This window comes from Choloepus didactylus, chromosome 4, assembly GCF_015220235.1.
Source record: "Choloepus didactylus isolate mChoDid1 chromosome 4, mChoDid1.pri, whole genome shotgun sequence".
In the NCBI taxonomy this organism is placed as follows: domain Eukaryota; kingdom Metazoa; phylum Chordata; class Mammalia; order Pilosa; family Megalonychidae; genus Choloepus; species Choloepus didactylus.
This window is the reverse complement of record NC_051310.1, coordinates 176,538,987-176,563,244: the sequence shown is the minus strand read 5'-3', so window position 1 is coordinate 176,563,244 and position 24,258 is coordinate 176,538,987. Positions and strand designations below refer to the sequence as shown.

At 37.3% G+C, this 24,258-nt stretch overlaps 1 pseudogene; it reads right to left on the bottom strand.

Moving 5' to 3' along the window:
- The window catches only part of LOC119533013, a 156,226-nt pseudogene extending 135,807 nt beyond the window's left edge, over positions 1 to 20,419 (bottom strand).
- Positions 20,420 to 24,258: the final 3,839 nt, after the last annotated feature.

Genomic DNA, 24,258 nt, shown 5'->3' with positions numbered 1-24,258 from the left:
GGGGAGACAGCAATGATTTGAAGGGAAAGATGACTGAAGACTACCCAACAGATAATATTGCAAAGGAGTTGAAATGAAGCATCCTGTAGGACACAGTTACTTCTATGAGAATCAATAGAAATAGCTTATGGAAGGAATGAGGGCCAGGACTACCAAAATGATGCTAATGACATGAAATATATGTTAAACTTCAGGGTCACTGTGACCTTTGTAGGAAAGCAGAAAAGTTCTGTTGGTCTGAAAAAAGATACTGTGAAAGATTTAGCACTGGAGGGTGTGGGAAATGACATGGATTTTTGAGTCAGCTAAACTTTCATTCACTGTCATCAGTTTTTACATCTGAAAAGGAGTAGGGGAGTTATTCCTGCTCTGAAAGATCTTTGTTTGAATTAAGGAAAACAATATTAAGTTATTATCATAGTGTCTAGGACATAACAGTGCTACATAATTACTTCATTCATTCATTCATTCATTCTCTCCTCCCTTTTCTTGCTTTCCCTCTCTGTCTCTCCGTCACTCTTTCTGCCAGTAGATGAGCTATTAAAAAAAGGGAAATATCCAATAGATGTTATGAATCACTTTAATGAGCTAATGTAAGCTGATAATTTTTATATAATCACTTTATCTTCTGAAATATATGATGAATACATTGTATCATTTTAGAATATAAAAAAAGAGAACACACTTCACTCAGGAGAGCAATGATTGTTAGGGATTCAAGTTATGACCAGTATTGTCAACACTGGAAAACACACCCCACAATGTTCTTATATATAGCATTTGATATCTTATGTTGATAAGAAAAGGTCACGACTTCATTGACCATTTAGTTGCTCATATAATGGCAATTGATATGGGAACTCTGTATTTCTATTCAGACATTCTCTCTCCTAAAAGAGAAATAAGTCTTTCATGATGAAAAAGATTTGCCTATTGTTAGATATTGTTTGTCTTTGGCATTGACTTTAGAAAAGTGCAGGTATCAGGATAAAAACAAAAACAGTTATTAATCGATACAGAAAGTACATAAGTAAACTATATTCATCAATTATACAAGGTATTCTTTGTGAAATATCCTTGTTCTGAAAAATGAAAGGTGAGATTTGAGGAACACAGCATTAAAGTTCTTTCTCTTATCCCCAGATCTAAGTCCATTTACAGGTGGTCAAAGAAAACTTGTCCTCCTAATTATTTTCTCCTTGCATATACCATGTTTCCATTGATCCTGGTAGCATGATATTGTCATTTTCTTAGTAAAAAAGGAAACTTGTTAAACAGTGCCCTAGTTAATGCACCTGGCCAAAGCAAATCAGTTGTTCCTTCTTTGCCAGAAGGATCAGATTGATTCTGAAAATTGTATTAATGTTAACTTTCATTTTTTTTTTTAGTTGAGTTTTTGCTGTAAGAAGACTTCAAGTTATTTGTTCAAAATAAAAATCTGTTTGTCAGAACATATTTGGAACTTTGAGTATGAGGGAAAAATGAAACAAATTATGTGTTCATCATTTCTCATTGATTTCTTCCCCCTGGTTAGATGATGACTTCAATATAAGCTTCCACATTATTTTTTAAAAAGGTTTTTGAAAGAGCATACTGGCATTCTATACAGATATAACAAAAGCAAAAGTTGTGATTATGTTTAATCCTTCTTTTCCATAAGATGCATGATTTAATAACATAAAAATTGCAGGCTTACAATATGTACAATTGTGGGAAATAGTATACTCTCAGGAAGCAGGAACTGAATATCAGTTCGACATGCTGTGTAGGAAACTAATATTGTTTTACATTTTGGAGAAGAGTCATTCTGTAGAGAGAAAAGTCAAAGTAAGATAAATTTTCTCTGAAATTCACTTGTAGGATAACATTCAAGAAATGTCAATAAAATCTGCTTAACTTAAAAAAAATCTTTTTGATACGCTGATATTTTTGAGGAAGTATCTTTTTTTGTATTATTATATAGACTATCAGCTTCAATAGCTTTTCAGTATATACAAACAGAGCAGAAGCTGTAATTGACAATAATAAAGAGAGATTTTTTCTGGAAAATCTAAAATATTTTACAGAAACTATAAATTTCAAGTTGTTTCCCTTTCTCAAGCTATATAGAGATTACCCTTAACTCAATTATCCAGATTTTTTTGTGACATTGCCCTAATTAAGCACAATTATAATAAACAACAAATTTAAATTAGGCATTCCCAGTTCTTTTATATTTCTTTGTATTTCTCTTTCCATCTTCCCAAATTTTCAGGATATTGCAATCGCTTATAAACAGAGATATATAGTATACAGTGATTCTCTTGCTTAGTTCTGTCATTTTTCATTAACAGTATCTACAAACCTTATCTTAGTAAGAAGTAAACTTTGAGTTTAGACCTCCTTCATATATTCACATACTATGATCCACCTATTATTTTAATCTAATTTAGAATCAACCATTGGATCACTTCTCTCCTTGTCATAACAAACCATTCCAAAAGTTTGTAGCTTACGACAGCCATTTTACTGCTCATGATTCTGTGGGTCAAGAATCAAGCAGACCTCAGCAGGGATGGCTTGTCTCTTTTCCCTGTGACATTAGTGAGAGCAGCTTAACTGGGACTGGGAGACCCAAGATGGATTCACTCCCATGTTTAGTTATGGATATGGGTGACTGAAAATTCTGGGGTATAGCTAGACCCCTCTCTGTAATCACTCATTCTCCAGGGCAAGTCCATGTGTCTTCTCTTTGTAGCTATGTGGTCAGGATACCAAGATATTGAAGATTTTCTTTTACTTGAAGTAAGTCACAAGAATAGCATAGCAAATCCCAAGGGAGAGGCAATGACTCGATCTCTTGATGGAAGTAGCAGCATGTGGTTACAAGGAAGAATGGGATTGTTGGTTGCTGTCTCTATAGACAATCTATCATAACTATCATTTCCTAGGCTCAATTCCACACAGACTCTTCATTATTCCCTACCCTGTTGTTTATGCCTCCGCAGTACTCTATCTACTAAGATCTTATTTATCTCTCAAGGCCTATTTCAAATATTCTCTTAAACATCAAATTTTACTTGATGGCTCCCATACATACCTTAAAAGAGTGCATCCCTTCATTGACAAGAGTAAAATTAAATATCTCTCTCTCTGTCATTCTTCCTCCCTCTCTCTCTCTCCCTCTCTCTCTCTTTCTCTCTCCCTCTCCCCCCCCCCTCTTTAGCATTTTATGCAATTCTTGCAGCAAATCTGATAAAATTGGTGCATTAAATCCAGGGATCAATCACAACATTGTAATCTCTTCAGATTTAGCAGCATCATTTAACTTAGTTTATTACTTCTTATTTTTTGAAGCTCTTTATTCTCTTGACTTCAGAGTCAACACAATACTCTAATTTTCTTGCTTCCTCACTGGTCTTCTGCTTTTCATTTTTCCTTTGTTGGATATACCTTATAATCTTTTCCTCTATTGTTGAAATAATCCAGGGCAAAAATCTCCTTTCTTCTCTATCTATAATAATTTCCTTGATGTCATTCATTCCCCTGGCATCAATGCCATCAATAATCAGAAATCCAAATTGATATCTCTTGAACTCTAGAAGCATATATTCACCTTCTTAATTAACATGTCTACTTGAGAGTCTAATGGACTTTCAAACTCAACATTTCCAAAATCAATGCCTTTATTTTTAAAACTGACTTTAACCTAGAACTTTGCCTGCTTTCCCATTTCAGGAACTAAGACAATTTGCAAAACCTAAAAATTTTATATCCATCCTTAAATCTTTTCTTTTTATCAAATTACACATTTCAGCCATCAGCAAGAATTATCCTTTAGCTTTATTCCAAAAATATATCCTGAATCTGATCTTGTATCACCACATTCACTACTGATGACCTTGACTAAGTCAGCATTATCTCTGAGTTAGACCACTGCAAGAGCCTCCAAATTCTCCTTCATATTTTCACTCTTGCTCTTCTATAAGCTATTCTTCACAATCAGTTGGAACAATCCTCTAAAAATTTAAGTCTGATTATTTTTCTTCTCAGCATAATACCCCACAATGGCTTTTTATTACACTAAAAATATAGTCCAAATTTCCTACCATGACATTCTTTGTTCCCATTTGCCCTGGACTCTCACTCATATAGTTGTACTCCTTGTTTACCACATCTGGCCACATTGGCTGCTTGCATTACCTAAACTATGTCCAGCGTGTTCCTGTCCCCAGTCCTTGGAGCATAACAAATCAATCTTTCTGGAATGTTTTTTTTAGATATTTGTTAGAACTTGCTCCACAACTTGGTTTAAATTTCATCTTTTAAAAGTCATTATTGACTCAGAGCTAGAGCTCGGCAGATATGAATATCAGTATTAGTGCATACAGCCACTGTCAAAAAAAAAAAAAAAAAAGTCATTCTTGAATATCCTTTCTAAGATAGCAAATGAGTCTTGTCACCCATTTTCATATTACCTAGTTTTGTTTTCTATGCATATTTATAATTATAATATTTCATATTTATTTTCTTTATTTTTCATGTCCCCCAATAGAGTATAAGCTTTATGAGTATAAGTATTCTTTGTTTTGAAGACTCAAAATAAGGTCAGCTTAGGAGCTGGTAGCTCTCTAGCATTGTAAAGCAGTGAGGAAAATTATGTTTCTTAAAATTACGTTTTTCTCTTTACCTCTGTAAAAGTCAAATGCATTCAGAATTTACATTATTCTATTTTCCCTACTTTGTAATTTCCTCCATTATTTCTGAAGAGCTAGTAATAATTACTGAACAAGACAGACTTACACTAATAGACAAGTTTGCATTTACTTTAGAGAACAAAGGGGAAGGAATACTGTACAATATAGACAGAAGTTATACAGAAAAGAGCAGGTCAATTGTAAAGAACCAGGATGATTTGTATGGGTTGCAGTAACAGTAAGACATCAAGCTGTAGAACTGACTGACCTGGAAATATCAGAGGAGGGCAGGAAACATCTGGATTGCCTTTTGATAGTTCATGTTATGGTACCTTGTACAGTTTAATTTGTGTGTGAATATATATATGTATGTACGTGCATATATGTATGTCTATGTGTATGTTATATATACACACATGCAAAGCTGCTTTAGTCAAGGTAGTCAGGGAATGTCTTTCAGAGAAGACAACTGAACAATTATCTGACAGAAGCAAGTTTACAAGCAATGTTAAATGTGGGAGAGAACATGGTAGGCAGAAAGAACAGCAAGTTCAAAGCCCTTAGAAACTAGGTGAGTTCAAGGGAGAAGCAGGCCAGGGTAGCTAGAGTGGACTAAAGTGGGAATAAATTTACTGGCAAGGAGGTCAAGGAATAATGTTGGGGCCACATGATGCACATGTGCTCATGATTTTAAATTATAAGTGTTGGAAAGCCTTACGGGGGTTTTGAACAAAGGTGTGATGTGACCTGATCTGTGGTTTACTGAATCTCATTCAGGCTTCTACATGAGGAAGAGATTGGAGTTGGAGAGGTGATTGGCCTAACTGAAAGCACAGAGAAGAGTTTGGAGGATATCTGCTGGTTCAAGAAAGTGTTGATAACAGCCCAAAGTTGTTACCAATGATTAGATTTTCTGTATATATTTTGCAAGGAACCAATAGTCTTTGCTGATGGGTTGCATGTGGAATGTGAGAGAATCAGAAGATAAAAGGGAAGACTTTGGCCATTTGCCTTGAGCCTCAAATGAATGGTGACACCATTTCCTGAGTTAAGATGATTAGGGAACAGAGCTGGTGTGGATGAAGAAAAAAAGTTCTATTTCATTTTGTTGCACTGGCAATGATATTCAGACAGGTATGTGGATGTGCTAAACTTTTAAGGGGAACAAATAATCCTGAAGGTCAAGGGAAAGTTCTGGGTTTGAGAGATGAATTTTAGTTTAGTAATGAAATATTTTCTATTTTTTTAATTTAAAAATTCATTTTAAAATTAAGCCATTTTATTGAAAATATGTATAACAAAAGTCTTATCAGCCCCAAATCCTCTCCTGTATACATAGACACTATAAGACTTAAAATCACTAAAATAGGTGTATGAATAGTAATACAACATCATTTATTGGCTATACAGTATTGGGCAAAGTTTCTAAACTCTAAATGTCAATCCATTGACCTTTTAAAAAAATGATGCTCTGAATCATTTTGTTTTGCTGTTTTCAAATAGTGTTGTTGTGACACCTGAGATAATTTTCTGAGCACAGTGCAAATGTTATTACTATTACTTATTGACTACAACTCTATTTCACTAACTGCATTTGGATATTCTCTCTACAGTTCTGATATCCCCTTCTATAGGTATAATGGTAAGAGGCAGTTAAATTAATTTTTGTGCGTGTGAAGATACTTGGGATAAAAGGATGACTTTATCTGCTTCTCTTTGATTTTTAGTTCATTTTTTGAAATATTATTTTTTTATATTTTCTTCTTAAAAGATAGTGAAACTCCAAAGAAAGCAAATGAGAAGATGCTGTTTAAAAAATACGCAACTGTAATTTTTGCACATTGATGTGCATTAAATCAATTAATCCCTTGTGTTGTAATTTCATCACATGAAAAATTGATTAAAAGATTAATAGTTGTGTTAAATATTAAAAAACACTGGGGAAATCATTAAACCACTTACTTTGGTTTTTCACATCTATCTCATCTAGAGACACTTTTCTCTTGGTTAAAATATAAGCACAGCAAGCCCAATCCTCTCTTACCATCTGACTCAGTGTGGTTTGTTATGTAAACTTGAAACACATTTCCATTGACACAGGAACAATAGAACTGTGAATGAATAAAACCCATTTGAATGCCCCAAAACTGTTCTGAGACTTGGCCCTTTTATTTTCAGTAGAAAGCAAATAAATTGGTTGACATTAAGCATCATTTAAATAAATTCCTATTTCAAAGCCTTCTTTGGACATTCAGCAATTAAATGGCATTAGATTTAAAGTTTTTTTTTTTTTTTCTTTGAATTTATGAGAATTCTTTATTCTCTTAATAGGAAGATGTGAAATGCATGGCATACTGGTTTCAAATTAACGGAGTTTAGCTACATTATTTTTCAACATAAGTTCAATTTCAAAATCCACTTTTTTCATTGTTATTTATTACTCTAACCTGAACATATTGCAATTTTTCAATCATTTCAATTCAAATCGCAGGACTTCTTGCGAAAGAATTATCTGTCACAACAAACCTGGATGGTGACCCAGCATAACTCCAATAAACATGCCAACTCATCTTTCAGATAATTTTCAAACAATTAACTCCACAGACTGCAAAGTTTTCAATGTCAGCAGTTTGATTTTGAAGAAACTCACTTTCAAAGCTTTTCAATTCAATAAGATTAGGTCCAATTTTGTCTTGAAGCACTTCATCAGTAATAATAGGATTTAATCACTTCAATCAGCAGCTTCTACTCCAGAGAAGTGGTTCAAATTTCACTTCGCAAATGTGGTAACTGTCTAAATTCATTTGTTTTTGAAATTGTGGTTGACATTGTTTGATGGTAGATGTTTGTTCAAAGAGAAAAGAAAAATAATATGGTAAGGGGAAACTGAGAAATGAAACATAATTAGAAGTTTTGACCATGCCGAATCAAGTTTGTCATCTTTCCATTATAAAAATTAGGAAAATTTGATGAGATATGTAAAGTCAATTATTAAAATCAAAATTATTAGATATGTGGCACATGTTCCATTCCCACAAGACCTAATTGGAGTAAATATGACCATTTTTATCTTTATGTTAATAATTCTTATGACATATAGAGGATAAGAAGGGCTGATTAAAATGCTTCAAAGTCTAAAGTAAATTTTATGTGTAAGATATTACTATATATTTGTATACGTGTCCTGAGTTCTCAGGGTAAGAATGTGTGTTGTGTTGTTTGTAATTACTTATAACAGTATTATATCTTCAAATTGATAGTGTAGGATAGAATACTAAGATAAATATCCCAAGGAATGTATAGTACATAAGTGGAATTTTAATTTATAAACTAACATACACTTGTGTAAGAGAATGTTGATTTATAGCTGGACTGGAAAAGCTGTATCTTTGTCTCCAGGGAAACCTGGGTGTTGGGCTTTGACTCTTGGCCAAGATAAGGGCAGTCAGATTTATGATGTACTGTTTAAAATACAAAATTCCTCTGCCAATCCACAGGGTCACTTTGTTTACTGATGGTTTTCATGTGAAATAACTGGTTATGTAGTCTTTCTTGACTATGTCATTAGAGGGGCATAAAACCCCGCTGGAAATTTCTGATTTCAGCTTTCCTGAAGCCAAGATTCCTGGCACAGATCTTGGTGGTTCAATCCAGAGACAAAATGAGGTCTCTGTGCAACAAAGGGCCGTGAGGTGCTTGCCCCTGGATGGAATAAACTTTACTAATTAATGACACAATTCATCAAAACTCCACAAGGGAAGTCAGTGGAGAAGCCAGATTTATTGAGAAGGTTATTTGGCCATGAAGAAATCTACACAATAGGTTCCATAAAGAACTAAAGGTAAATGGACTTTGAGATTGCTTAAAATCAGGATGAAGAGATATTAAGGGACACCTGGGCTCAGATGACCATTTCTTCCCTAAATGAGGATGTGTACTTCTTGGTGCTTATTTGGCCAAAACCTGAAATCTTATACCCTTATCAGACAACACAGAGCTTGTTCATGAAAGTTCTATGTTACTGGCAGTTAATCCTTGAGTATAAAAGGGTTGTCAACTTGCAAGAAATAAGCTTTTCCAGATATTGCATAGCACTACCCTCAAAGGACAGCTTAACTTTTGCCCATCACAGAGTCCAGAAGTCAGAGAAACCTTTGCTACGGGAGGCTGCCTCTGTTCCTTTCTTGGTTAAGTGTATGTATCCTTGGCTAAATCAGAACATACATGAAATGTTTGGATGGGGTCTCTTCTTACTCATTTATTATACTCATGAACATCTGCAGTAACATTTGAAATGTTATGTCATACAGCATATTTTTTAAACTTGACCTATGATGTAGCAAAATATTATGGAAGGAAATGGATGATATGGAGCAGGGGATAGTTAGAATGTTTTTTTTTTTCTTATGTTTTATTTTGTTCTTTTTATTTTACATGGGAGCATTACTTTTCCTAGAGGGGATGCTTCAGAAGAGAAGTTGGGATGGAATTTGGTCATACAGGAGACAAACTAAATTTACCTCAAATATAATTGACAGTTAGCTCTAAAATTCCTAGAAGATACTGAAGATAGTCATGAGCCTTATCCTTTATCCATAATGACATTCATTAGGCACTTTATTTGATCCAGAAACCCTTACTTGTCTCCCTCATCAGACTCAGTAATTCTCTCTTCCCCCTCTTCTGCACTTCTATTCACTGCTGAAACACAGTATAGAAACTTTATATAGTCTCTTCAGCTATTAGGAGACTACAAATATGTGTGTAAAAATTGATCACCATAAAGTTTCATATGTTATAATTGTAATATAAACTGTCATAACAGTCATAAGATGCAACTGAAAAGAAAAAAAAGTGGAATTAATTTCTTCAATAAAAACAAGTTTCCTATAAAATGTGCCAAATAATTTCCAGTAGATGTATCCAAAGCTACATTACTGAGAAAAAATCTGGGAGGAAAAATGGTTCACTATGACACATCTTAATAGCAAATGAGAAATGCTCTTTAAACAAGAAATAAAATTAGAAGCTTTTATTTAATATATCCACATTATTGAGCAAAGTGGGAAACTTCTGTGTGTACCATATAACAAATTTACTAACCGTATTATTCAATTTAGTTTAAAACATGCTTTTGCTTCCTCGTGTCTTCAGAAGCAATATTTCCTCACTGAATATTTCTGTGTTGAGACAGTTTTTAGCCTTAGGGAGCTCATTTATTGTGATTTATACTGTACTTGTATTATTTTTATCAAATGTATTATACAGTATCTTGTATTTTATAAGGAACAATAAACCAAGAGGAATATCTAAATAAAAATTAGGATATAGTATTATTCAATTTCATAATTTCTCTAATATATTAATATACCATATTAAAGAGTTAAATAATTTCTGAAATTTGTCATTTTAGTACATATTTCTACTTGTTTCCTAAGGAAAAAATCTGTTTGGAATTCAAGACTAGAATTTACACCAGCTTTATTCACTGGATGCTGATTGCTGTTCTGGCTGGGGATAGAAACCTTCTTCAGTGACCACCCTGTACAGGGAGTGGAACATACATATTTCACTTCTGGAACAGCAACCTCAAACCAGCCTGTGGAACAATTAGGTTATTATTCTCTTTGTTCCACCCATACATGCAAATAGTTAAAACCAAATTATTAATTTTTTTCCCTTTATTTTCCTGATCTGAGTACTACTCCGTTCCATACTTCGGTCATGAAAGTCATTTACCCATCCCTTTAAATCTGACCATAAGATAATGGCAGTTTCTTGGTTCTCTACCACATTTAAGCAAAAGCACGACTGTCATCAGAGTGTGGAATTGTGGGAATGACTGGACTCCCAGGATCTGCAAGAAGCTCATATTTAATTCAGCTCCATTATTTTGTATAACTGAAGTTTTTGCTTAATCTCTATCACCTAAGTTTACCAGTGTCCTTTCCTGTTTTAATGAATTCAATGTCCCTACTATTGATTTACCTTTCCTTTGTTTTTGATTTCTTTGGCTTTTTATTTTTAATTTATTATTTATTATTATTATTTTGCCACTAAGTCCCATGCTCCTTCTTTCTTCCATATAATGTCTTTTGCATCAGTTCTACTCAGCCCTGTTTAAAGTATCTTTCTGAGATGAACCCTGTTATTATCTAAGATATTCATGGGTACTTTTAATTAGACAGCATATACACACATGCTGCCCCATGTATTTGTAATTTCAAATGCCTCAGGAAAGTTTAACAAAACTAAGTATTGTCACTAAATGCCAGTGTTTGCTTTCTAGAATCATATTTATCTCACATGCTTTAAATTGAGTCCATCAAACACAGCTTCTTCAGATACAGTTTTTGCTTCAAGGATCTTTGATTTCATCTGGTGAAGGAAATCAAGGAAATAATGGATGTTTTCTGAGGGACATATTTTGGTTTTTCAATGAATAGTAGATTATGACAAGATCACTCTTGCCTTCAGCTATCACACAGAGCCACACACCTTGTTACAATAGATAAATCTGTGTTCTTGCAGATCATTATGTACATTTTGAAAAGGAGCTTTGGAACCTGCCATTTCACATACTGTAAACAAAGTACTAGACAGCAGATTAACATGTAAGTAATCATTTCACAAGCTCTGTTTATTGCTTTTCAAAACAATTTTTGCATGTTGTCTTTGTACACAAGAGTTTAAAATATTACCAATAGGATATTCTTTAATATTAGTTTTCTGATAATAATTTTGTAAGAAACTACTACAGAATTTGATTTTATTAATGGTCATCTTTCCTAATAGAGATCATTTAAAAGCTCTGTATTGCATTTAAATATGTCACAGCCTGAGAGGGCTTTACCAGTCAAAAGACCAAAGAAAACACCCAGCATTTGCTGAAACATGAACTTTATTTAGGGCTTACTCACAGGAAGGCAGAATTTAAATGACTTTTCTCTCACTGGGCAGGTACTGCTTTCTCAGGGAAAATCGGCCACATGATTCTGAGAACAGCAAGGCCTTTTATAAGGGTTTTAGACAAAGGCATTCCTAAGGGTGGGGGGAGCACAGATGCAGGAACATGTCACTCTGACCTGAGGGGTGGTGCAGGAAGGACTAGAGTAACACTTGAACAATTACATTTTGCTCTTTTTTTGTGAGACTAAGAGTCTCCTGCTTCCTGCCTGCTTCCCATAAAGTTACATTTGAAGGTCAATTTACCCTTTTTCTCCTTACTGACTAACAAAGACAATAGGTTAAACATTTAGCTGCCTTGGTCGTGCAGACTGCTGTGCACTAAAGATCTGCAGGCCTGTTTTGCTCAGGCCATGGCTTGCCACAATCCACCCCTGCACAACAGTTTGTGTTGACCATAGGACAGACTTTACATCCATAATTTACAACAATACAATAAACAACATAGTAATAATATACTGGTACAGAGAGATGATAAACCTGTTACCAAGTGGTGCTATGGCCAGGTTAATGAGTTCTACCATTTAGCACAAGTACTGCCTGGGCTAAAATATCTAAAGGATAACACATCCAGGCATTCTGCTGTATTCTACATCTAGTTTTCCTCCCATGCCTGCCATTGGTGGGTATTCTGCCACCCTAGCATGGCATCCCAGGTGGTTTGGATGGCCAGAGTGATAGTCCACGGGAGGCCAGTGATGCCCAATGATGGCAATTCAGCACATACCCAGCACTGGTACCTATTGTGGACTGAGGTTACAGCAGAATCCCACCATAGAAATGCATTTCCTGCAGTGCTATGGGTGAAAAGAAAGATGTTTGTAGGGTACAATAAGGAGTAAATCTTGGTAATCTAACAATACACAAGCTACATTTCCATCCCTAGATAACAGTGTTCCAGGCAAAGGAACATTGTGTGGGGGTTTGAGGTACCACATCTTTTCCCCTGGAGGTTGTACAAGGCTTTCAGGGGTTAATCTAAAGTTAACCTGGGCATAATGAGAGTCCACATAGTAATACACATCATTCCCTGGGGTATGGGGGGCCCAGAATGAACAATATAAACCACTTTAGGCATTTTTTAAATAAATTGTGGTCAAATATTTAAGTTTTGGGCAACCCCAACCCCCATGGGCTTAGGATGCCCAGCCAACGAGGCTGCCTAGGCCAGGACCAGGACCAACTGACCTATTCTCCCCAATTTCTAGTGTTTGTGGCACAGGCCAGAGCAGGTTATCATCATTGCCTCACTGTGGTTTGAGAGCAGCTGGCCCCCTTATTTGAATTCATAAGGCCTGCATGGGTCCTGCAGTTACCATTTCCCCAGGAGCAGGAGCAGCCGCTCTGGGTCTGGAGTTAACGTTAATCAGAGCTGGATGCAGTCCTTGAGTTCATTGTTGTAGGGAGTTTTTATCATCCTTTAAGTGTTCCTTTAAAAGACCATTCATTCTCTCAATTAACCCTGCTGCTGTGGGGTTATAGAGCAACTGAAATGTCCAAAGAACATCATGTTCTGTAGCCCAGGCCTGGGTCAACTGCCTGGTGAAGGGGGTCCCCCTATCACTGTCTACATGTGTGGGGACCCCAAAAAAGGCACTTAGCTTTTCTAAACTACAACCAAAAGCCTTTTGGTTGGCTTTTCCTACTGGGAAAGCTAATAAAAGTCCCATAGCCATGTCTACAGCTGTAAAAGCATACCTTGCACCTTCTGATAGAGGAAGCAGCCCAATGTAGTCTACTTGTCACCAGGTAACAGGAATTTGGTCCCAGCTAATATGTCCAAGTTGGTGAGGAAGCATTCTGGCAACTGGAACTGCTGTGTCACTTTCCATAGAGTTAGGTGCCCTTAGTGCCCAGTTTTCCAATGTAGCCATTCAGCTGCCCCATGTGTTGTTGGTGCCAAACTGCAGATTTTTGCCAGGGCATCTGCTTCAATGTTGCCAGGAAGAGTTAGCATTATGGGCTGATACATGGAAAACAGTTATCTTACACCTTTGGCAGGCTGTCCAGATGTCTTCCCACATTTCTTTCCCCCAAAAGGGGAGACCAACCACTGTCCATTGTTCTTGCTTCCATGTAGCCATCCATACCGTCAGGCCTCAGTAAACAGTCCAATTATCTATACAAACAGTTAAAGCATCCCCCCAGCTCATGGACAATTACCATCCACACCGCCCATAACTCTGCCCATTGGCTGCTTTGCAGAGTTCCCATTTCCCACCAGATGGTATCAGTGCTCGGCTGGACAGCCACTGCTGTCTAGTTAGTTGGCTGTCCATGTGCTGACCCATCTGTATACCAAGCAGAGTCAGGTATACTTCCCTGTCCATCAGTGGTGGGCATTAGGGGAGGAACTACCTCAGGAAGGCTGGGAGGTAGTGAGATAAACTGTTCTTCTATATAGGAGACTAGTCCCAGGATTTCATGCATTTCTGCCCTTAAAGGGCTGTTGTTGAAAACACTGTGTTGTAGGAGGTAAGCTTTCCACTTTGTTAATGTGCTCAACTGAGCACTCCCAGAATGTGGCTTGCTTACAGTGTCATAGATCCACCCCTGTATAGGTACGGCCATTCGTAAAGTCACTGGACATTTTTGAGTTAGCCCTTCTACTTGTAATAGGGCATTATAAGCAGCACACAATTGCTTCTCTAAAGGACTATATCAAAATTCTGTACCTTTCCATAGTTGTGACCAAAATTCAATAGGTACACGTTTAGCCTGTTGCCTTTGCCACAAACCCCACCCAAAGCCAATGTCAGTACTGATGACATCCAATTCACAAGGCACATCAGGTTCCACCCCCCCCCCCTTAAGGCTTGTGCCTGTGCCACAGCACACTTTGATGTCTCAAAAACAGCCTGTTGGGGAATGTCCCAGTCCCACATTTTTCCCTTTTGGACTAACAAATCAAAGGTTTAAGAATTTGTGCCAGGTGAGGTATAAAAGACCTCCAATAACCCAATAGCCCTAAATAAGCCATTAATTGTTTGGGGGTACATGAGGTGGGGTAATCCTGCACTTATCAACAATAGCAGAAGGAATAGTTCTTGTCTTACCTGACTGGACAACACCCAAGAATTTAATAGAACACCCAGGTCCTTGCATTTTTTCTCAGTTTATCACCCATCCTCCACTCTCAAGGTGGATCACCACTGTTTTAGCAGCCTCTTCCAGGTCTGAAAGAGAATTACTAGTTAACATTATTTCATCAATATAATGGAACACAGTGATGGCATCAGGAGGTGTCCATTGTGTTAAATCTCTAGCCACTAGGCTGTGGCAAAGAGTGGGGCTCTGAATATACCCTTGTGGCAACACTGTGAAAGTCCATTGTTACCTAATATTGAAATTAACTACATCAATCTAACTAATTTGCATGGTATCCAATAGATATCAAGTAGCCCTGTGATACCCTCAAAAGGTTGAAGAGAGTTGCCTACTCCCTATGATTTTACTACAGTGCTTGGGGATTCTTTGGGGCACAGTATTAAAAATGAAGAAGTACACCCTGTCTTGCTTTCTCTTCTCAACCATCTACCAACCCCTCTTCTTGCATTCTTAGTTAGTGACTGTATCAGGGTCCTCCTGAAAAATAAAACCTATATACATGCATATACTGCATATACATACATATACTATATACATACATATACTACATTACTACATTTTATTTATAAATGAAATGTATATATCCTACTGGTTCATTTTCTTTGGAGAATTCTTCCTGTTGCTGTCACAGAGACTATAGATAGATAGATAGATAGAAAGATATATAAATACACATACATTTATCTACATATGTATATACATATAATCCATTACTACATTTTATATGTATAACATAAACATTTATTTTAAGGAATTGGCTCAAGCAAATATGGGGGCTCTCTTGCCTGAAATCTGTAGGGCGGGTTGACAAGCTGGAAACACAGGCAGAATTTTATCATGCAGTCTTGAGGTAGAATTTCTTCTTCTCTGGGAAACATCTCTTTTGCTCTGAAGGCCTTCAACTGATTGGATGAAACCCACTGCTTTATTTCCTAGGCTGCTCAATGCAAATACCATTAAATGGGTCAGGTTAAACAATGGGAATGTATTCACTCATGGTTTTGAGGCCAGGAAAATATCTAAATCAAGGTGATGCTTTCTTTCTGAAGATTGGCTGGCAGCGATACTTGGCTCCTCTGTCACATGACAAGGCACATAGTAGTAACTGCAATTCTCTCTCTTCTCTTCTAGGTTTCATTGGTTTCAGCTTCTTGCTTCTGTGGCTTTCTCACTCATGTCTGAATTCATTCTCTTTTAAAAAATACCAGCAATATGATTAAGACCCATCCTGAATCAGGTGGATCACACCTTAACTGAATAAGCTTCATTAAAATGTCCTGCTTATAATGGGTTCACATCCACAGGAATGGATTAAATTTAAGAACGTGTTTTCCTGGGTACATACAGTTTCAAACCACCACACCCACCTACACAATGGAGGGTAACCTCCTTCACTTAAAGTCATCTGATTATAGATGCTAATTACATCTCAAGTTACCTTCACTGCAACATTTAGACCACCATTTGACCAAACAACGGGGCATAATATTCTAGTCAGGTTACCATATAAAATTAACCATCACACCTACCCCTTGTTAAACTGGCATTTATACACATCTTCTTAAACCATACTTAATCTCCAAATAAAGAGAATAACAAAGTAATACCTATGCTTAATATAAAATACAACCAACCTGCATACAACAAAAATGCACTATCCCTTTTCCCAGAAGAGAATGTGAATTCCTTGGGTGATGTTTATTTTCTCCTTGAAAACCTGTAACTTAAATACAATTATGTAAAAACAATAACAATAAAATACTATGATGTAAAGTTAATATACCTTATGTTATATGACAAGGAGATAAGAGAGGCATTGTATATTGGATTATGTACACCAAAGAAAGACATGTATCTTAATCTTAATTCATGTTCCTGGAGGTGTGGATTTATTTGTAAATAGGACCTTTTGAGACTGTTTTTAAGTTAAAATGAGGCCAAGTGAATGAGGGTGGGTCTTAATCCATATTGCTGGAAGCCTTATGAAAAGGTCACAGAGGAGCCAGAAGCAGAAATTAGAGAAAGTCAGAGAAGGCCAAGCAGGAAGAATCCAGCAGAAGCTGGGAGAATATACACAAGGATAGAGAGAGAAATTGTCATGTAATAGGAGTCTGAGATGCAGGCCAAGGACCCCTAAGGATTATGGCAAGGCACTATCAGAATGCTACAGACTTTGGGAATAAAGCATGACCTTGACAATGCTTTCCTTTGGGACTTCTAGAGTCTGAAACCATGAGATAATAAATTACCTTTACTTAAGCCTATTCATTGTGTAGTATTTTTCATAGCAACCTGGCAAACTAAGACAAGAGGAAGAAAATGAAAACAAAGATATTTGGTTAATACATACACACACATTCATAACAAAATAAGGAAGGAATGTGCATAACAATTGCAGTCCTCTTTTCTGCAACTGGACACATGGTCATAGCTGGCATTTCTAATTACCTTATTCCATTACCCATTCTATATTCCCTTTATCCTCAGCAAGAACCTCAACTGGCTGTGTTTCTTTGCTTGGTGACTGGATTGGGTTGTTGTGGTTTTCCACTGACTTTAATCACAGGGTATGTTAGGACAAAGAGAAGCCTTAAAGGATCTCCTATATTTGGGGCATAATCTTCCTTACTTCTATTGTGTGGAAAATCAATTTCCCCTTGTTTATTGGGGTCAATTACCCCATCCAGTACAACTTCATTCCATGCTTGCTGATTCAGAGGCATGGAGAGCCCAAAGTGACTAGGTGGTAATCTTAACTTTCAGTTCAATGGTATCATTTTTGTGTATCCTGGTGGAAGCATTCTTTTATTTGAAACCAAGACCACCAGACCAGTGTAGCATCAGATCATGGGTACAGGAAGCAAAAAAAAAATATTTGCTAGCAGTTCACTAGGGGTAAAGTGGGTATTGCCTCTCCCATTTCCACCCCTTGGTTCCAGGGCCCAAGAATCCTGGCTCTGGGATAAACAACATATACTGGATGTCATATCAGAGACTGAGTATTAGTTTCTGCTGCTGGCAGATTGGGCACTCAGCATTTACTATAGCCAGGTTGCTCTGAGTGAATGGACATCCATATTTCTGATCCCATGTATAATCTCCATCCTTGCCACTCTGTGCATGAGCCCATTGGGAAATGACTAAAGAGGCTTGAGAAAGAGACTGAGAAAAATCCATATGACAGGTCATCCTATCCACTTATTGTTAATATCCAGCAGAGCTGAGGTCACCCTTTCATAATCATTTCACATGGGAAATATCTTCATGGTTTCTGCTCATTCATATAGGTCTAGCAATATGCCTCTTTCCCGGATTTCCTTATCACCAATGTTCCAATCATATTCTTTCCAAGTCTTGGCCATCCAGCAAAACCATTGACCACAGCCTATGAACTGGTATGTAATCACACATCTGGTATTTATCCTTCTAAGCAAGATGAACAGTTGTGATACTTAAATTTCTGTCTGCTAGGAGGATTTCCCCTCACCAATGTTCTTCATGGATGTCCCAGAAAGGAGCGCAGTACTACAGATTTACACTTCCATGTTGTACCTGCCTGTCACACAAAGCCATGTTTAAATCAGGTCGGAGTTTTCTTTTCTCATTCAACTGCTTATAGGGCCATAGGTGAGTGGTAGGAGAAAGAAATGTAATGTAGCAGAAGTGGGGGCATGGCCCCTTCCTCATGTAACTGACTTGGTGATTCATGACCTGCTTGAGCCCCATCTAGTATATACTACTTCCATTTGATGGTGGAGTTCTTCTGTGCAGGCCTAAATTTATAGCTTGATGAGTCAGATAACACCCAGTTAGTTCATCATGGGTAGCTGAGGTTGCATGATGACTTGGCCACCTATTGTTCAATATTTAGTCTCTCCTAAGCCTTAGTGGCAAACCAAAAGCTGTCTCTATAAAGGAAAGGAGCTATCTGCAAAGGATGGCAAAGCTTTGTTCCAAAATGCAAGACATCTGTTCTGTGATTTATGTGTAAATCTGCCAATGGCTCCAAACAGCCCCTCTAACTTCCACTGATATTTTACACATAACCGTATAACCCAAATAGCAGACCTTTCTTTTGTTCTGGATCCCTCTCAAAACTAGAGGCTTTTTGGGTCACTTAGTAAATTGGTCAGGTTAGCAATCCAAATGAAGTATGTATTACCTCTGAAATCTAAAGTGGACCACTATGCATTATGCCTCTTCTCATGCTTATTTTGGGCAACAAATTATCCTTCACTTTAGAAGGGATATCTTGACAACACCCACACCTCTGAACCCCTAGAAAATTCACTGAGGTTGAAAACTACTGAATGTAGGTCAGATTTATTTGTAACCCTCTTACACATAAATGGATTTCCAATAAGTCTAGAGTACAGTAGTTAATGCTTGCTCACTAGGTCCAATCAGCATAATGTCATCAATGTAATAGACAGTATGATGTCATATGAAAGAGAAAGGAAATCAAGATCCATGGAGACTAGATTATGACATAAAGAAAGAGAGTTGATAGACTCCCAAGGTAGGACAATGAAGGTGTATTGCTGGCCTTTTTAACTGAAAGCAAACTTCTGTTGTCTTTACTATTAGATATCAAGGAAAAGCATTTTCCAGATCAATAGCTGCATACCAGTTACCAGGAGATGTCTTAATTTGCTCAAGCAATGAAACCACATTTGGAACAGCAGTTGTAATTGGAGTCACCACCTGGTTAAGTCTGCCATAATCTGCTCTTATTTTCTAAGATCCACCTGTTTTCTGCACAGGCCAAATAGGTATGCTGAATGGGGATGTGGGGTATCACCACCACTGTATCTTTAAAGTTCTTAATGGTGGCACTAATCTCTGCAATCCCTTCAAGAATGCATAATTGCTTTAGATTTACTATTTTTCTTGATATAGGCAATTACAGTGACTTCCTCACAGTCTTTCCTACAATAATGACCCTTGCTTCACAGGTTAAGGAACCAACATGACTATTATACATTCCAGTTATTCATTCCAGAACTGGTGAGATAAGCAAAATATGTGTTTTGGGGTCTCAATGCACTCACTGTGAGATGGAACTGATCTAAAACCCCACTGATCATCTGATCTCCATAAGTACTTAAGCTGACTGGTGGAGTACAATGATGTTTTATGTCCCCTGGAGTTACTGTCGGTTCAAAACTAGTGTCTAGTAATCACAAAGCATTCTGATTATACTCTCTTCTCCAGTGCACTACAACCTTGGTAAAAGACTACAGATCCCTTTGGGGAAGGCTGGAAGAAAGATTAGCAGTATAAAATTTTGGCGGTATGGTGGAGTCCTTCCTCAAGGGGTTCTGGGTTTGTAAACTAACTCTTCTCTAGGATTTGATGGAGAGGCTGTTTTGGCAATTCAAGTTAGACTTCTGTTCACTTGACCTAAAACTCTTCTACTTGCACATATCGAGTAAAATTTTAATAGTCTACCCATCTGTTTCTCTTCTAGGGACACCATGATCAACTAACCAATGCCATAGGTCTCTGCAAGTAAGATTATTCTGATCACTGCTTTGATTCTGCTGTGTATTATAACCACACTTACCTTGTCTTTGATGATTAAGTTCTGCCACTTGGCCCCTGTCATGTTGGGGTTCCTTTGGTCCCATTGCACTTTGAGATCCAAGTTCAGGGGCAGTAGCTCCCATTGTAATTTCTGTCCGACAAAGAAGAAGACCCACAGAGATTTCCAAAGAAACTGGGTCACCCAATATGAATTTATTTCTACCAACAGTGGTGAAATGTGTGTCCCTTAGGATATCCCAGATGAATGGGCATGTCTTACATCTACTCTAAAACTCCAAACTCCCTGAGCATTTCTATGCCTTCTATGGTATACTAATGCAGTTCTGGCATTTCAACTTCATTTATTGTAGGTCATATTTGGTCCATGTTTCAGCTAACAACACAGGTTATAGATCTGTTTAACCCCTCAAGCTACAAGAAGGAATCCAGAATTTATGCTTAGTGGACACATATCAATAAATTAAACTGATCCAACTTTATGTTCTTTCCACCATTACCCCATATTTGCAAATCACAGCACCCCAATCCTGGTACTAAAATATCTTCCAGTTTGTTAAGGCTGCCAGACTGCAATATACAAGAAATGGATTGGCTTTTAACAATGGGGATTTATTCAGTTACAAGTTACAATTCTAATGCCATGAAAATGTCCAAATTAAGTCATCAACAACAGGATACCTTCTTGGAGGAATGGCCACTGGCATCTAGGGTACTTTTGTTGCGTGTGAAGGCAGATGGTATGTCTGCTGTTCCTTCTCCTAGATTCTGGTTTCAAAATGGCTCTCTGGGCATTTTTCTCTTAGATTCTCTCAGCTCTTTCTAAAAATTTTCAGCCTTTTATCCCCTCATAGAGGATGCCAGCAAGGGGATTAAGACCCCTGTTGAATTGGAGGGATCACATTTCTATGGAAACTATCTAATCAAAAGATTCCACCCACAATAGACCTACCCCCACAAGATTGGATTAAAAGAACATAGTGTTTTCTGTGATACATGACAGATCCAAACCAGTACACCGTTTATGGCAAAATGTGAGAGGAAAGGGATAAACTGAGAACTGAATTCCTGGGCATAAAGATACTAGAAGTTGATGGGTTGGAAAACACTGAGCTTTTAGAGGGCAAGATCCCAGAGAATATGCTCCATGTGAGGGTTTAACTGCACACGGAACCAGTCAGCTATTTCAGTGCGAGTCAGGACTGGAGATGCAGTTATACAGAAGGCTCTGTGGAAAGTCCTACTGTCTGATGGTTTGGACCCCTGTGTACTACATGCAAAACAGACAAGTTTTTTTTGTAAGATTTGTATGAATGCAACCACTGCCAGCCTAGAGTAAAAGGAATAGAAATGGGACAGATTGAAGGGAAAATCCCTTCAAGGGCAGAACCATGGTCACTGAGGTCTGGACCAAAGGCATCTTCTCAGGCCAAGAGAATGGGCCCACCCATGAGTTTGGAAAGGGTGAGCCTGCCCTGGAACCTGGAGAGGACCAACCTTCTACCCTGTTGTTCAGGAAGAGTGATACCACCCCAGTGTTCTTAGAGGTTAGAGCCTGTGCCCCAGGAATTGCAGAAAGTCTGGCCACCTTCCAGATGCTTGGAGAGGGAAGAGCCTTCACCCTGGTTTTTGGGGACAGCAAAGCTGTTATGCAAATACTTGGAATGGGTGGAGCTTTCACTCCATCAGGCAAGGAGGACAAATTATCATTCTATAGGTGACTTTCAGACCTTGGAGTCTACTGGGCTATGCCCTGGAAGGTTTTGGAATTGTTTGGGGCCCATGATTCCTGTTTTCTTTCCAATTTCTCCCTATGGGAATGGAAAAAGTTATCCTATGCATGTTCCTCCACTGTATAATGGAAGCAGAAAACTTGTTTTCTAGGTTTCACAGATCCACAGACATAAGGGAATTGTTCCTCAGAAAAAACACAGCTATAGCCAATTTTGAAATGACTTAAGGGTTTTGAAATGTTGTGTTGGAATGAATGTATTTTGCATGTAGAAAATTTCATGTCTTTTGGGGTTGAAGGTGAAGTGTGGTGGTATGAAGTTGTAACTATCCCAGAAAAACATGCTCTTAAATATAATCCTTTGCTGTGGGTATAAACCTAAGTCATTCTGATGAGGCTACTTCAGTTATGGTGTGATCCATCTTATTCAGGGTTGGTCTTAATCCTATTATTGCAGTCCCTTATAAACAAAATGAATACAGAGAAGGAGAGAGAAAGAGAGGGAGAAAGTCACTGAAGTAAGAAGCTAAAAGCAACAACACCAAGAAGAGAAGATAGAGACCAGCAGATGATGCCATGTGCCTTGCATGTGGCAGAGGAGACAAGGATTGCTGAAAGCCTGTCTTTGGGAAGAAAATATTGCTTTGGGAATGCCTTGATTTGGACACTTTCCTGGACTCTAACCATCAGCAAATAAATTCCCGTTGTTTAAGCCAAATGATTTCATGTTATTTGCTTTGAACAGCCTAGGAAACTAGAATGCTGATAATTGGTCTAGAAGCAAATAGTGGTGGTAGGAGTGTGTCCTGAGGAAAACAAGAAACATGTCCCAAAACAACTCCCTCAGTGGTGGTCATTACAGGTTCCTCAAAGCAAAGCAGAATTAACCTCTTCAAACCATGGTAGAAGGCCTGCTGCTTCCATTGGCAAAGATGGCTCAGCAAAATTTAGGGGATCAGTTTCTCCAATTTCATCAGGCTATGTCCATGTGACCCCACTGCAATTTTTCAGTATCTGATTCCTTCCCAATCAATGTTCTAACTTTAACGACAAACAACCCATGAGGTTGGGAATTAAATTTATGGTGCAATCAGCCACTTGAGAGATGAGACTCTGCATTGGTTTCTCAGAAATCTCAACTTGGCAACTCTTTTGTCTACTGCTCTTGTGCCTTGCACATACAACAGACGTTAATAATAATTGTTGAATGAATGAACATAGATGTCTCATTGGGAGGGGGAATATTCATTTTAAAAAGAATATTTTATTCCTACACAATTAAAAGACAAGAATACCAAAACTTCATGGGAATATTTTTAAATACCTTACTGATTAAATAAACTCTGAAAAAAAATTTTTTGTTTTGATCTCTAATGTAGAAAAATCAGAAGTAACAAAAATACTAAATGCCATTGATATTCAATGAAATAAATACTCTTGTACATTGCAGGTGAAACAGAATGTCAACATTATTCTTTTGGAAAGCAATTTAAGAATATACAAAAAACATTTTTAAGTTCTTTATGTGCTTTGACAAAATATGTCTAAGTTCCAATATCTATTATTAGGCTATAAACCAAAATTATGGAAATAAAAATCCTGTTGGAGAAAAAAAAATCATCATAGGATTTAAATTGCAAAGTGGTAATGACACAGATACAGACACAGGCAAACAAAACAACTTTATTATGGTAACATTGCTAGTGAATTCTGAAGTGAAAATTCAAAGATTGGTCTTAATAGAAAAATAGAGAGAAAAGAATTAGCCCCAGGCATCCATAGTGTTTGTAATAGGGAATAAAAATGACATCTGAATTTTCCAAATTGTAAGTGATATATAGGACTTAATTTTAATTAAATACATTATAAAAACTCACTTCACATTGTGTGATGATTAGGTTTATGTGTCAACTTGGCCAGGCAATGGTACCCAGGTGTCTGGTCAAGCAAGCACTGGCCTAACCATTACTGCAAGGACATTTGTGGCTGGTTTATTAAATCATCAGTCAATTGGCTGCAGCTGTGACTGATTATATTGACAAGGGGTGTGTCTTCCACAATGAAAGAATGTAATCAGCTGGATTTAATCAAATCAGTTGAAGATGTGTAAGCAAGACAGACAATGAACCTTCACTTATTCTTCAGCTGACCAGCAAAGTGTTTCCTGAGGTGTTTATAGAAGTTGCCAGTTCATTTCCTGAGGAGTTCATTGAACATGTTCAATGAAGTTGC